This window comes from Anas platyrhynchos, chromosome 1, assembly GCF_047663525.1.
Source record: "Anas platyrhynchos isolate ZD024472 breed Pekin duck chromosome 1, IASCAAS_PekinDuck_T2T, whole genome shotgun sequence".
Classification (NCBI taxonomy): Eukaryota; Metazoa; Chordata; class Aves; order Anseriformes; family Anatidae; genus Anas; species Anas platyrhynchos.
In genome coordinates, this window is record NC_092587.1 from 125441123 (window position 1) to 125453681 (window position 12559).

The 12559-nt window shown below is 45.9% G+C and overlaps 1 long non-coding RNA gene across 1 annotated transcript; it reads left to right on the forward strand.

Annotated features, from left to right (window-relative positions):
- The first annotated feature begins 403 nt into the window (after positions 1–403).
- Positions 404–7520, forward strand: LOC110352721 (uncharacterized). Its single transcript, XR_005262505.2, has 2 exons — positions 404–493; positions 1729–7520. It is a non-coding gene; the product is annotated as an uncharacterized lncRNA (long non-coding RNA).
- The last annotated feature ends 5039 nt before the right edge of the window (positions 7521–12559 follow it).

Consider the following 12559-nt stretch of genomic DNA (forward strand, 5'->3'; position numbering starts at 1 on the left):
ACCTCCTCCCCTTCCACCCTATTCCCCTCCAAACTGCCGTTGCCCCATGGCTCTCGCAGCCCTCACCGCTCCTCCAACGTGCCTGGAGGAGGTCTGGCCAGCAGGCTGCCTGGCTGACAAGCTTTCTGGCTAGCAGGCTGGCAATAGAAATACCCCCTTACATATTCTACCAGCTTGCTCTGCCTTCAGGCCTCCCTGGCTGTGACAGGACCCTGTCTGGTGACGGGGTTGCTCTGGGTCCCGAGGGATCCCAGCGCTGCGCACACTGCCACCATTTGTCCGCTGGCAAAACGGGTGTTTCGTTCTCCCCCGAGGCCATGCAGAGCCCTCACAGTTCATTTTGAGATGTTTTTCTCCTGGTACAGGCCGAACCTAGAAATTCTGTGATTCTGTGATTCTGTGTGAACCATGTGGCATCAGGCTGGCGAACGCAGAAGGAGCTCGTACGTCACACAGGGAAAGTGGGAAAGAAAACGAACCAGGCTGATCCAAGGTGCTCCAAAGTTCACGTGAATCACGTAAAGGAACTACATTATAAAAAGCAAAAGCCACCTCAGTTTTCTCTTACTCACAAAAGCCTCGTTCTCTACTCCTGGTCTTGTGCCGTGCAACATCTCTCATAGGATTCCTGTGGCCAGGCTGACTTCTCCTACCACAACTTTCCTCCCTCGCCATCCCTGACACATTCATTAGTGACACATTCACTAAACAGTGCCTCACATTAACTGGTTCCCATGCCCGGACCTGCCTTCTCCTCAAATTTGATTCACCCTGCAAACCCTTTGTTCTCCGTCTGCTTTGCCCGTGCTTCTTTGGACAGGACTTCACTGATTCCTTCTGCGAAAGAACAGATTAAATGCAGACTAATTTAGTTTCCATTTAATCCTTTCTCTCATGTATCTTCAAAGCCTTTCTTGTTGCCTTTCCCAACTTTCATTTTCCTTTCTCCTGCTTCCCTTCACTTGCCCTTCTTTTCCTGCCTGCCACTTTCTCTTCCCCAGCTCCCCCCTCGCACACAACAGGTGTAGAAATTCCTCACTGTTCCCTTACCCTCACCCAAGTAATCCCGTTTAGTGGTCTCCTTTGTAATTAATCTTATTGCACGTTTTTTTTTTTTTTTTTTCTCAATCCCTTACACTTTCTGTAGCACAGATACACATTCTAACTCCCTCGATCCTAACTCACGCGATTTCCCAAGTACCAGCGCGAAGCAAGCCTAGGTCCCTACCTGGATGCCTCACAACTGGGTAACTTTAGGGTCTAGGCAAATGCAAGCTTTGACCGAAATCTCATCCGAAGCTGTGGTGTGCATAAGGGCTCATTCCATCAGGGCACTCTGTTGCCTAAAAGCTCCTGCTGCAGACTTCCCATCATCCAGCAAGTATTCTGGATGATGATTCCTACTCATCTCTCCTCGATAACTCATTTTTGTTAAAGCTACAGGAGCTCCATTATTCGCACAGCTTTAATCCTATCTCTTAAGACGGTGCTTAGGTAAATCGCTAGGTTCAGATGTTATTAAATGGCATGGATACATCCCCAAATACACCTGTACCCACATGACATAGCCACATAAACCTCATTCCCATATGCAAGTAACCCAAAAATGACCCTTGATCTAACTTGCATCGTCCCACTACCTATCTCTAAGCCCCCCGAATTCACTGTTCACAGCCACTGATGAGAGGTGCCTGGTTTTCATTTTATCTTGCGGTCTCTCTGATACAGTCTCTGCAGGCTTGAAAGCTAAGAAGCTTACTTTTATAAAATACACCAGCTGAAATGACTCCAGAAGATGCAGATTTAAGAAGGGCACTACAAATGGCAAGGCTTTTGAGGGAAGCGTGCAACATTTGGAAAACAGAAGGAACTGGAAGGAGAGGAGCAGGGGAAAGGAATGAAGAAGTAATTGAGAAGAGTAATTCAAAGACAAATAAAACCAAGCAAACAACAACAAAAGAGAGAAAGAAAAAAAAATGGATCAGAGGAAAGGATAGCTATCCTTTCCTTTCTTTATTTCTGAACATCCAAACATAGTGTGTTGTCCCTCATCAGTTTTGCAGAAGGATGAGGGTCCAATACACAAGACCAAAAGCAGCTATTGGGAGGGAATCCTCTATACTACACATTTTGTGAGGATTGTTGCATAATTTATGTAGTTTTGTGCTCTGAACTTCCACTGGCCTAGGTGTACTCACTTCAGTCCGATGGTGAGACTGCTTTTTTTTTTAGTGAAAACTCACAAGCTGCACAGAAGGCTGAATAAAATGCCAGTTTAATCCTTTGTATTTGCAAATTACAAGCACGTAAAAATTAGGTTCAGTAATATTTAGGCTGGCAACTGCAAATAACAGAATACTCAGATTCTCGAACTGCTGTTACTTCTACGCATTGTGCATATTAAATACGCTCATTAAGCGCAGCTCATTCCTTAAAGCAAGCACAGATATGTTTGCAGAGCCAGGGCCTTCGCTGGTTACTGAGAACTGTCCCAGATAGATAAGAGCATTCCCCACAGTTGGACCACATATTTGCAAACACTAAGCTATTAAGGTCCCGTCTCACCAAATGAGAAAAGCACACTCCCAGATCTCTTCTCTGAAACACCCTTTCAGTTGCAATTTACTGATAGCAGGACTGCATAAACGTATCAGAGGGCAAAACTGGATCCTACGTACGGTTGCTAGGCGGGTTAGGATTACTGTGTCACCTTTTAGTAATTTCCAAGTTCTAAATGTTACAACTGCGTGCATAATACAACATTCATATGCATTAAACCTATTCAGAAAGAGGAGATTTCTCATTTTAGATACATAGCATTACTCTAGACGGTGCGCTTTGCAACTCTTTCATAATTAAGCTTTCAAAGGAAACATTTACATAGAAGAGAAGGGATGGGCTCCTATGCGGGTGGCAGTAATCTGCCCTCCTAATTTATTGAATAAAGGCTGTAATTGCAGCAAGGAGATTGGAATAATCTAAGCAGAGCAGGTTTTCCCCCAGATTTCCATACAAATCAGGTGAGATTTGAAGTGACGATCTCGTAGCAATGGGAGGACTCTATGGCAAACCAGTTTCTTCTTTTATCACGCCTAGGGAGAAAGTTTGCAACCAGGCGCATCAATGACTTAGATGTAATCCTCTGGCTGCTTGGAGAGCTTTCCAAAAAGCAACCTTTGTGCGCCCGGTTGGCATGCACAGCATGTTCACATCTGCGGCCGCAACTTTACGTGGTACAGGAGGAGCCTGGGAAAAATGTGCGACTTGTTTTATGATGGATATGGCTTTTAAGATTTTAAAGCTGAAATTAACGAGTTAACTCAGTCTAAATAAATGTCAAGCTTTGCTTCAGCTAGAGAGCTGTGTAACTCAGCTGGGAACGCTCCCTCTGGAGAAATTAAGAGCTCATGTCCCACAGCAGGATTTGGGCTTGGACCAAGAGCTGGCACTGCAGTGCAGCCCTGCTCGAAGGAGTTTCTGCGTCAGGATCAAGATGCCATTCTTTCTGATGAGTGATTATTGTATTGTTTTCCCCCTTCTCCTTTGTCCGGGAGAAAAGGCAAACTACTAAGAGCCTCCTTCAGGAAAGGAAAAATGATAAATCCTATATCTTATTCAACATTTCTCCTCTCGTTAAATCAAATTGCGATTTCCAGAGCTGTACATTAGCTGAATCACTGGCTGCATACTACTCACTCCATCTGTTTATATGGTTGAGTCACTGCATTACCAATATCTAACACGTTGCTTGGAAAGAATTTTAGGAGATCTGGAGGATAAAACCCCAAAGCTCTCTAAGATAAAGCTCCCTTCTGTACGTTCTGGAGTGCCACGCTCTTCACCGCTCACTTTTGGCTACCAGAGATGTTAATTTGAACAAACTTCTATTTTAAGGAGAAAAAAAAAACTTATCACTGAAGCACAGAGTATGCTTAAAAGCTGAAGACTGAACTGTGATGTAGGAAAACGCTATTGCCTCCCCTCGTGCAGTGCCTTGCCCTGGGAGTTGCACTGGGGGTTCCATGGTGATGGAACAAACATCTTTCACAACTCCACGTGCCTTTTTTCCACTTGAGATACTACGAACAGATTACCTTCTGAGGGCAAACCGTCTGCTTTTAGTGATGCCAAAAGTTGAGAGCATCTTGTCGTTGGACTGCAAAGTTTCTTCCAAAATATGTGTTATGCTTAGGAAGATATATTCTCATTTATGTCACTGTGGAAGGGGTAGGGAGGGCAAAAAAAAAAAAAAAAAAAAAAAAAAAAGGGCTGAGGAGCAGAAAAGCAGAAGGACAGAGGTGGAATGGGGTGGAATTGCTGATACACATCTTGTTTGTTTTATTTTTAAGAAAAATGTAAAAAGGACACGTTACATGAATCCCACCATGGAGGACTATGAATGCATTCACATTATTCTGGGAGTTGAGAAGCAGAGAGTGAAACCAACTGAAATAAAAGAAGACCAGTGAGACTAGTTTTACCTTCCAGACCAGGGGCTAGATCCAACTCTCACAGAAGTCAGTGGAACAATTCCCACTGGCTGGAGCAGGAGTTGGATTCAGCAAAGCGAAATGCAGAAAAAAAATAACCGGGAAGCATTAATGAGAGGTTCTCAAACAGTGGTCTACAGAGCACTTTCTCCAGTCCATCGAGACCCGGCTTTCCTCTCCATTACTCATTTACTTCCAGCTGCTTTTATGGGTTTCTGCATTTTGGAGACCAGCAGAACTGAGGCGTTGGTAGCGGGGAAGGAGAATGGCCGGCCGGCCAGCCAGCCTGCTCCCAACAAGTGGAAGAGGAAAGAAAGCAATTGCTTAGCAAACAGAGAAAAAAAAGAAAGACGGGAGTATCTGAAGGAGTAGAAGGCCATTAAGCTGAGAGGATTAGGCGGCCTTCGGTGAGGATTAGGTGCCTCGCTACCTAATGTGACCGTCTAGCCAGATACCTGAGCTCCTAGCACAAGGCGAAAGAAAAGCTGAGCTCCGCACACACGTCTGCACTGAGCTAAAGGCAAATAGGAAATGCCAAGGGCAGAAGCGATCCACAAATGCTCCCCATCCTCCCTGCCACGCCTGGGCTGAAAGCAGACGAGCCCCCTGCCATGGTCCCTGCTGTGGGACTTACACCACCTGCAGGCCCGCGCCGCCAGTCCAGGTGTGACACGCAGTCCTAACACCACATGGAGACAAAATCCTCCCTCTGGAGGGGTCACACACCTGGACCAGGCTCTGGATCAGCTGGCTGTCAATGTTTGGGGCAGCATTCCCACTAACGGAGAGCTTTCAGGCTCTTCCTCAACACAGAGGGCTGTTGTCACCAGGGTACGAGGCTGACACATGGGTGCGTGACCAACCACGGGGACCTTGTTGGCAACTAATTCTCAACTGCAGGGCAGTGCTTCCTGCCAACTTCACCTCACAACAACCATGTGGGCCAAAGTGCCTTGAGTCCCAGCAGTAAACACTTGGTGAAAGAGTGCAAGAAACATGGCAACAACGGGATCAGCCTTCCCGTTGTGTCTCTTCGTTGCTCCTGGGGATCAGCACCTTTCTGAAACCTAAGCTGCAATCAGGCCATCACATCCGATAGCTACTGACAGTCTTCTCCACCATTACACTGACAGTCTTCTCCACCATTAACTCCTCCCTTCCCTTTTCTGAACCCCCTTACAGACTGCATTTCTATAATGTCCTTTTGCCAGCCAGGAGTTGAGACCCCTAAGCCTGCCCCTCCTCACAAGGACGAGGAGGTACAGGAGACTTCCCAGACATTTTCACCAAGGTTTATTAGCAAGAAGGCGTTCCAGGAAAGAAGGGACAAATCAACAGCTTGTGGAGCATTAGGGTACAGAGATCCCTACCCAGGCTCTGCATGACATAGCTTTGGCTCTGGAAGCAGCAGGAGTAATACCAAGCCCATGCTGTGCCCGGGTCAGCGGGTGGGCTGCGCGGCAAGGCGAGTCAGCTGGAGACCGAGCACTACGTGAGCCCAGCAGTGCTGCTTGTGGGATCCATGCTGTACCCCTGCCAAGCTCTGCTCTTTCCTCTGAGACATACTGGCCTGTTCAGACCTGAGCCGGGCATCTACAGCGCCAAGCTGCTTTGTGCCACACGGGCATGTCCCGAGAGGCCTGCTCCCCAAGCTCTGCGCTGCCCCAGGACGCTGGCCCACCTTCGTGATCCATGCAGGGTCTCACCTGGAGGCTTCAGGGCAGTGACTTTTATCCCCCAGAGCAGGTGCAGATTTGCAGTGAGAGACTTAAAACCTCCAAACTGTTCACTGTTACAGGCCCCAGCCCCTAAGGCAAGGTGAATTTTTTGGCTTGCCCAATAACCTGCTGATGCACGGCTTCCTGATGACCTGACCCCAGCAAAGTTCTCCAGAAGACCTTGGTGAGGACCAAATGAGTTACCCTGGACAGGGGAGAGCTAGCCCTCAGCTCCTAGCCCCAACACAGTCATGCTGCCTAGTGTCTTCTGTCATACCCAGGGAATTTCAGGCCCTGGAGAAGAAGCATTAACAACTCATTCTCTTTTACTAACGTATAAGGCATAGGGGATGGATTTTCCTTTGTGAAATGTAGTAAGTGAAGTTCATACACATTGCATCACTTTTATAATATTCTGCATATTTTGGTGGCTTTAGCTTCAAAGATACGGCACTGCAGAGGCCTTTGAAAACTGCCAGAAACATTACTGCTTATGACTTTGTACCTGTCGGTGGAAAGCAGGAGTCAGCACTGCAGTCCGTTCCATATCTAACCAACACGCTCCATCAGTAGTTTAAAGCATCAGAAAAGGCAGCAATAAACTAAGCTCTGAATGGGCAGGTTATATTCCCTCAAAATTTCAGAGACTTAGAGTTCAGCTTTGTCCCTAGGACCTGCTTCTCTCGTTCCCACTTTTGGGGTATTGTCACTGCACCCTGGCACTGCCTTCTAAAAGTGATCGTGCTTCTGCTTTCCCAGTTGTGCAGGAACCAAAAAGCTGGATCAGACCAGTATACTTATTTCAGTATGACATCCCACGTATAAAATGTGTGCCTATTTCAGAGATTAGTCTTCCTTATTCTTCTTATTTCAATCAGACACACAAAAACAAACACAAAACATGTTTTTTTTTTCTTTTTTCTTTTTTTTTTTTCTTTCTCAGTACTATTTCACAGTACTGCGTGCATCCACAGGACGATGGCATTCTTTTGACAGCTAGTAAGCGTATTCCCTGACCATACAATCTCCAAAGACAGAAAGCTGCCTAGCATTTGTCCTGCAAAGCTGGTGCAACAGACCGCATTCGCACCATGAGATGCAATTCTACCTACTCCTAGGAACAGTAGCTTTCTTTTTTAAAACCCAGGAACAGCATTTCGTATTATCAAAGGTTTGGTATTTTCTATGTTTTCCCCCAATTAGTGTAACAGAAGCTGCCTGTAGCCACAACCTGTAGCGACTATAAATTCCAGCTGCTCCCCACATAGCAGCGGGACGCTGCTGGTACAATAAAACGTCAGAACAACAGGAACGTTCAGAGTCCTCGCTTTCCCGTCGTACCCAGACCCAGCCTTGCCCCTTTCTCGTACACCAGTTCGGTTTTGTATCACCGTCTCCACAGCTGACAATACTTTTTTCAATGGGAATATCACAACTGCGGCCGCTGCCAGAATCTCTTGGCAAAGGGGCTGCGCTCTGAGTCACAGCCTAATGCCATTACAAGGTCTGCAACAGCTGCAGCAGTCATACATCTGCAAGTCATTTGAACATTTTATGATGAATAAAAACTATCCATTACATAGACCTATACATTATATATTAACCCTAATACTTATTCAGTTACACTAACAATAACCTTTTCCCTCTGCATGCTGTAAACTTCTTTGGCTGCAGCATGTGTTAACAGAGATACTTAAAGCTCCGTTCCATGGTGGAGCAGTCCCTGTGTACGTATTACCTAACTTATTCTACCTATTTAAATATGTGATGGAAAGAAAGAAAGAAAACAAATTTAAAGCTATAAAAAATCATACCGTGCGTGAGGAAAGCATTTCTATAATAATAGCGTGAGACTGGATTCACTCAAACAAACACAGAAGACACAAGACAACGAGAAATAGAGAGGAGGAAAGAAAACATGGACTCAAAACGTATAGCTAGGAGATTTGATTATGATATGCACGGATCTCAAACCTATCCAGATGTCCCCAGCCGGCAACCTGATCCTCAACACCGTAGCCAAGATCTGAAATCTAGAAAGTCAGAGTGTCGAAGAAGGGGTAGCGGGGCTTACGGAAAAAGGAACGGGAGCTGTGAGGAGTTTTGAAACCTTTAAAGCAATAGTGATAATAAAGAAACACAAGTGTGTGTTCATTAAGGAAATAATATACAGAGCCACAAATTATGAAGTCAGCCCTTCAGGACATGGCATTCCTCATGCAAGTTGCTGAGCACGCTCAACATAAATAGGTGTAAAATACACTCACCGGCTTAGTGACTTCAAGGATAGAGTCCCATATGTGATCCCCTACCAGTGAGTCTTCTACATACGTATACTTTTACAACAGTAAATGCAAACTGGGCAAGACATACCTCCCTATGAGTTTCACCAAAAGAGTTTTAAAGAGACAAGGCAAAAGTCTGGCATTAGAGAAGCCTATCCTAATTTTTCCACGTGATTCATCCAGAGCCAAAATTTTACCAGCATCCCACATACATCTTACTTTTATTTCATGTTAGTTTGTTATTTATTGCTTGCAAACTCTTTTTGGAGCCTCGGAAATACCTCTCTATTGCTTCCTATTCACTTTTGCTTTGTAATTCGTGTATCAGTCTAGCGTCCTTCCTCAGTGTTGCTGAGGAAGAGGAGTGTCAATTAACATGCTCTTCCACGTTCAGCTAGATGTGTGGATTAATTTAAGCTACAAAATAGTGCAGGTTTTAAATAAGAAATAGCTATATTTGGGTAGCCTCACGGTTAGAAAAGTGACTTTTAGAAAATGTTTCCTTGAGTCGGTCTGCTTCCTCTGTGCAGTCAGAGGCCAAACTGTTTATTTTACTGGCAACCGTCTTTATTGCTAGTGCTGGTTTTAATATTTCCATTTGAATGATATAAACATTAAAAATGAGGGAAAAAAAAAATCCTAACAAGGTTACAAACAGTTCATTTAAAGGGGATTTGAAAGGCGTCCAGCAGAGATCTTTCTTAGCGTGTGTTACGTTTCAGGGCTGAAAAGCTACCTCGCCACTGATGGAGGGGAAGATTTGCCTGCTGATACAGCAGAATCTCTGCGGTCAGTTTGCACGGCACCTACATCCCTGGCCAAGAAGAAAAAAAAGGAAAATCCTGGCCCGTCGGACGGCAAAGATCACTTACCCGGCGTGACGTGAGGAGACGCAATGATGCCTTTCGAAGTCAGCCTCCGGCCGGCCGCCTCCTCGCTGCTGCTGGGGCCCGTCCCGTGCCGCGGCAGGGGGAAGAGGAGCAGAGGGGTCAGCAGCACGGCTGCTGGGAGCCAAAGGGCAAGGGGGACGCCCGGAGCGAGCACGGTGCTTGCACTCGGTCGCTTGAAGTGCTGCCAGCTCTCTGAACGCTCGCCCGCGGACACCGGGCAGCCGGAGCCGTGCAGTTGTTACCTGAAGTCTTAACATCCAGGAAAAGCGCTTCCCCCGTTCCTCAAGGCTATGTGGAAAATCTCAAAAAAAAAAACCAAAAACCAAAAACCAACAACCAAAAACCACCCCACAATCGTAAACGTACTACTAACATCAAGGAAAAGAGCTCTCTATTATTTTTTTTTCCTTTAGTTCTCTTTTTTTTTTTTTTTTCTTGTAGTCGCCTCAAATTTGCAGGGAGGGGACGGGGTGTCTTGAGGTTTTCGGACAGGCTGCTTCCCCAGCGTTGTGCCAAAGAAAGCACACTCGGGGAAGAGTCCTAAGGATGCTCAGAGCAGAGGGAGGCTGTGAAGGTGAGCAGCTGAGGGCCCAGCAGGAGGCAACCAGCTGGAGGAAGGGCAGGCTGGTGGGTTTGTCTCTGCCCCACAGCCACCTTCAGGAGCAGGGCAGAGCCGTGGTGTCCCTCCTCTGGACAACAGCTTTGGAAAGCTTCCTCAGGACCCAAGAGAAAAAGCTCCTTCTGCTTGCTCAGCCACCAAGAGAAAAAGAGTTTAAAACCACCGGATCCGTATTGCTAATGGGAGGGCGATATAAAAGATGGAGGCCATTGACTGGTGTCCAGAGACAACAACCTGGTATGAATTCCAGCACCATTCCACTTCCCAGCAGCTGGATTTCTCACCAGGGTGGATTGCTGGTTTTGGATACCTCCCCAATTTTTCCCGTCTGTTAACAGTCTTCCACTATTTGGAAGTTGTATTTGGAACAGTCATAAAGCTTTTTTTTTTTTTTTTTTTTTTTTGTATCTAAACGGCCTTGCCATTGCCTGAAATGCAATTTCAGAATCGCTGGCATTTCTGTGTAGGCTATCTGTAGCATATTTTTGTCAACGTTTTAACAAGCACCGCGTCTCCTGGGAGAACCTGAATTAGCTCAGAGTTTCTAAACAATACGCGTGCTCGACATAGAAGACGCAGGGAAAAAAAACAAAAAAAAACAACACTTTATTTTCTTATGAGTTTTCAGTCCGAGTTGCTCTGTAAATAGACATGAGGAACAAAGAGAAAGCTGGGACCACTAACTCCTCATCTATAAAACGACGCCGAGAACCCAAGAGCTGATGCGACTTGCCAAAGGTTACGCCGGCAGCCAGGGGTCTCGCAAACGAACCCGGAGCCAGCCCCACACCTGAGCCATAAGGGCCATCCTTGCTCCCAGCTGCTACGTTAGCCTTCTGTTTTCTATCGTCTGAATTTCTTTCCTCACAATTATCCCCGTCCTAGTATAACAGAATATAGGCCACTTTTAAGGACACCCCAGGGGAGCTGGGGAAGCGTCAGTACAGTTTAGAAAGGTCTGGTCTGGCACGATTTTAAACTAAATTAAGCATAGGAGATGCTTCTAGGACAAAAGAGCGCATGAAAATGAGACATGAAAGCTCAAAGGGGTGGCTCTTTCAAGTCCTTTTCCAAATCCCCAGGGAAAAGTAAGTGTTGCCCCCTCCTTTGATAGAGGGCAATGGCATTTGCCTAGTACAAGGTGTCTTGGCTTGCATGTTCCCTCTCCGGGGCTGGAAACATGCTGTCATAGATTTTGGAAACCAAGTGTATCCGTCTCCACTCTGCAAACAGCAAAGTGTAATACCATAAGCACCTCATAATGATGGGGGGAGATAAGACAGAAAGAGAAAACACGTCAAAGACCCAACCAACAAAACCAGAAAGCGCGAATAATCCTAATTAGGTCACTTCTAACTAACTGGTTATTAACTGCTTTAGGAACTCTCCAGACTTGACAAAACACTCAGATTTGGAAAGGGGTACTGCCAGCTGAAGTGCATGTCAGACTGGAGAAACCGAGACTGCTGCTAAGAATTTTAGGCACTAATTTTAACTCAGATACCTGGCAGGGGCTCTGGGAGCCTTAGGAAGGAGTTAACACACAGCCCATAGGCTGTATTCTGTGGGGCGACAGATTTACAGAGCTGCGTCCCTCTTACTCTATTTTGCAGTTAACTCTCACGATGGGATGGCTTGGGATTTTTTTTTTTGTTGTTAGCTGTGTCTTGTTGTTTTAATTTGTGATGATGTTGGAACGCTGGAGGTAACCAGAGAGACGATGGGAGCTCCAACCTTGGAGATACTCAAAACTCAGCCAGCCAGGGCCCAGGACAACGTGATCTAATTGCACCTGCTGCAGAGCAGAGGACTGATCATCTCAAGGGGTCACTTCCAACCTCAATTGCCATGATTTTAAGGTTATGATCCTACAGGATAGCACGTGCATGTTTTCTACTACCTTTCTCACAGGACAGGAATAGTCACTGACTGGGCCCACCAGCAAATAAAATCATTCGGTACAGACAAATGGCTGCTCTCACAAGCATCCCCAAAGCCACAAAGACCACAAAATCCCACCAGAGCCCTTTTGTGAGCTGCAGCACTCTGATCAGCAAAAAGCTGAAAAGTCCCACTCTGCTACAGCAGTCTGCTTCAGCAGACTCGGACAGCCTCAAGACTCTCCTTAACTCATGTTCCCATCACCATGAGCAGCTAAAGGAAGAACTATCTTCAGAGCCTTCAAACTTCTCACTGTTTATTCTTCACATGTAAATGTAGACAACGTAATTGTACAAGTAGCTTTGCCAGCAGCATCTCATGTGGTGGGAGAAAAAACTAAAGGCAGGTATTTTATGGCCCCTGAGTTTACAGGCAACCAGAGCAATTGCATTTTTTTGCATTTGCTCAATTGCATTGAGCATGTTTTGTTGAAAGCTGCGGACATGCATTGGAAGATTTGTAGGTGGACCAGCTAAAAGGCTCATCTTCCAAATTTAAAATAATCTTGCAGATGGCCTTGTAGACTGCACTGGTTACCATGACTGGATGCCAGAGGAGGCACAAGGACAGCCAAAAAACCCCTTGACTTTACAATACCTGAAGTGATCAGCTCAAG